This window comes from Nothobranchius furzeri, unplaced genomic scaffold (assembly GCF_043380555.1).
Source record: "Nothobranchius furzeri strain GRZ-AD unplaced genomic scaffold, NfurGRZ-RIMD1 Scf111, whole genome shotgun sequence".
NCBI classification, from domain to species: Eukaryota; Metazoa; Chordata; class Actinopteri; order Cyprinodontiformes; family Nothobranchiidae; genus Nothobranchius; species Nothobranchius furzeri.
The window spans coordinates 1,530-5,000 of record NW_027223127.1 but is presented as its reverse complement, the minus strand read 5'-3'; positions in this window follow the sequence as shown (position 1 = coordinate 5,000).

Here is a 3,471-nt window from a genome sequence, read left to right as displayed (position 1 = left end):
TAGGGAGGCTGTGCCGTGCCCCCTGGAGGTCTAAAGGATGACCAGTAGTTGTGGTTCTCGCCCCGGGACTTGGGTCAGAGTATAGCCCAAGTGGAGCACTTGTGTCGGACTAGGGAGGCTGTGCCGTGCCCCCTGGAGGTCTAAAGGATGACCAGTAGTTGTGGTTCTCGCCCCGGGACTTGGGTCATAGTATAGCCCAAGTGGAGCACTTGGGTCGGACTAGGGAGGCTGTGTCGTGCCCCCTGGAGGTCTAAAGGATGACCAGTAGTTGTGGTTCTCGCCCCGGGACTTGGGTCAGAGAATAGCCCAAGTGGGACACTTGTGTCGGACTAGGGAGGCTCTGCCGTGCCCCCTGGAGGTCTAAAGGATGACCAGTAGTTGTGGTTCTCGCCCCGGGACTTGGGTCATAGTATAGCCCAAGTGGAGCACTTGGGTCGGACTAGGGAGGCTGTGTCGTGCCCCCTGGAGGTCTAAAGGATGACCAGTAGTTGTGGTTCTCGCCCCGGGACTTGGGTCAGAGAATAGCCCAAGTGGGACACTTGTGTCGGACTAGGGAGGCTCTGCCGTGCCCCCTGGAGGTCTAAAGGATGACCAGTAGTTGTGGTTCTCGCCCCGGGACTTGGGTCAGAGTATAGCCCAAGTGGAGCACTTGTGTCGGACTAGGGAGGCTGTGCCGTGCCCCCTGGAGGTCTAAAGGATGACCATTAGTTGTGGTTCTCGCCCCGGGACTTGGGTCAGAGTACAGCCCAAGTGGAGCACTTGCGTCGGACTAGGGAGGCTGTGCCGGGCCCCCTGGAGGTCTAAAGGATGACCAGTAGTTGTGGTTCTCGCCCCGGGCCGTGGGTCTGAGTATGGCCCAAGTGGGACACTTGTGTCGGACTAGGGAGGCTCTGCCGTGCCCCCTTGAGGTCTAAAGGATGACCAGTAGTTGTGGTTCTCGCCCCGGGACTTGGGTCATAGTATAGCCCAAGTGGGACACTTGTGTCGGACTAGGGAGGCTCTGCCGTGCCCCTTGAGGTCTAAAGGATGACCATGAGGTCAAAAGGATGACCAGTAGTTGTGGTTCTCGCCCCGGGACTTGGGTCAGAGTATGGCCCAAGTGGTGCACTTGTGTCGGTCTAGGGAGGCTGTGCCGGTCCCCCTGGAGGTCTAAAGGATGACCAGTAGTTGTGGTTCTCGCCCCGGACTTGGGTCAGAGTATAGCCCAAGTGGAGCACTTGTGTCGGACTAGGGAGGCTGTGCCGGGCCCCTGGAGGTCTAAAGGATGACCAGTAGTTGTGGTTCTCACCCCGGGTCGTGGGTCCGAGTCTGGCCCGAGTAGAGCACTTTGGTCGGCTACCGGGGGGTGTGCCGTGCCCCTGGAGGTCTAAAGGATGACCAGTAGTTGTGGTTCTCGCCCCGGGACTTGGGTCAGAGTATAGCCCAAGTGGAGCACTTGTGTCGGCCTAGGGAGGCTGTGCCGGGCCCCCTGGAGATCTAAAGGATGACCATGAGGTCAAAAGGATGACCAGTAGTTGTGGTTCTCGCCCCGGGACTTGGGTCAGAGTATAGCCCAAGTGGAGCACTTGTGTCGGCCTAGGGAGGCTGTGCCGGGCCCCCTGGAGGTCTAAAGGATGACCAGTAGTTGTGGTTCTCGCACCGGGACTTGGGTCAGAGTACAGCCCAAGTGGAGCACTTGTGTCGGTCTAGGGAGGCTGTGCCGGGCCCCCTGGAGGTCTAAAGGATGACCATGAGGTCAAAAGGATGACCAGTAGTTGTGGTTCTCGCCCCGGGACTTGGGTCAGAGTATAGCCCAAGTGGAGCACTTGTGTCGGACTAGGGAGGCTGTGCCGTGCCCCCTGGAGGTCTAAAGGATGACCAGTAGTTGTGGTTCTCGCCCCGGGACTTGGGTCAGAGTATAGCCCAAGTGGAGCACTTGTGTCGGCCTAGGGAGGCTGTGCCGGGCCCCCTGGAGGTCTAAAGGATGACCATGAGGTCAAAAGGATGACCAGTAGTTGTGGTTCTCGCCCCGGGACTTGGGTCAGAGTATAGCCCAAGTGGAGCACTTGTGTCGGACTAGGGAGGCTGTGCCGTGCCCCTGGAGGTCTAAAGGATGACCAGTAGTTGTGGTTCTCGCCCCGGGACTTGGGTCAGAGTATAGCCCAAGTGGAGCACTTGTGTCGGACTAGGGAGGCTGTGCCGTGCCCCCTGGAGGTCTAAAGGATGACCAGTAGTTGTGGTTCTCGCCCCGGGACTTGGGTCATAGTATAGCCCAAGTGGAGCACTTGGGTCGGACTAGGGAGGCTGTGTCGTGCCCCCTGGAGGTCTAAAGGATGACCAGTAGTTGTGGTTCTCGCCCCGGGACTTGGGTCAGAGAATAGCCCAAGTGGGACACTTGTGTCGGACTAGGGAGGCTCTGCCGTGCCCCCTGGAGGTCTAAAGGATGACCAGTAGTTGTGGTTCTCGCCCCGGGACTTGGGTCAGAGTATAGCCCAAGTGGAGCACTTGTGTCGGACTAGGGAGGCTGTGCCGTGCCCCCTGGAGGTCTAAAGGATGACCATTAGTTGTGGTTCTCGCCCCGGGACTTGGGTCAGAGTACAGCCCAAGTGGAGCACTTGCGTCGGCTAGGGGAGGCTGTGCCGGGCCCCTGGAGGTCTAAAGGATGACCAGTAGTTGTGGTTCTCGCCCCGGGCCGTGGGTCTGAGTATGGCCCAAGTGGGACACTTGTGTCGGACTAGGGAGGCTCTGCCGTGCCCCCTTGAGGTCTAAAGGATGACCAGTAGTTGTGGTTCTCGCCCCGGGACTTGGGTCATAGTATAGCCCAAGTGGGACACTTGTGTCGGACTAGGGAGGCTCTGCCGTGCCCCCTTGAGGTCTAAAGGATGACCATGAGGTCAAAAGGATGACCAGTAGTTGTGGTTCTCGCCCCGGGACTTGGGTCAGAGTATGGCCCAAGTGGTGCACTTGTGTCGGTCTAGGGAGGCTGTGCCGGTCCCCCTGGAGGTCTAAAGGATGACCAGTAGTTGTGGTTCTCGCCCCGGGACTTGGGTCAGAGTATAGCCCAAGTGGAGCACTTGTGTCGGACTAGGGAGGCTGTGCCGGGCCCCCTGGAGGTCTAAAGGATGACCAGTAGTTGTGGTTCTCACCCCGGGTCGTGGGTCCGAGTCTGGCCCGAGTAGAGCACTTTGGTCGGCTACCGGGGGGTGTGCCGTGCCCCCTGGAGGTCTAAAGGATGACCAGTAGTTGTGGTTCTCGCCCCGGGACTTGGGTCAGAGTATAGCCCAAGTGGAGCACTTGTGTCGGCCTAGGGAGGCTGTGCCGGGCCCCCTGGAGATCTAAAGGATGACCATGAGGTCAAAAGGATGACCAGTAGTTGTGGTTCTCGCCCCGGGACTTGGGTCAGAGTATAGCCCAAGTGGAGCACTTGTGTCGGCCTAGGGAGGCTGTGCCGGGCCCCCTGGAGGTCTAAAGGATGACCAGTAGTTGTGGTTC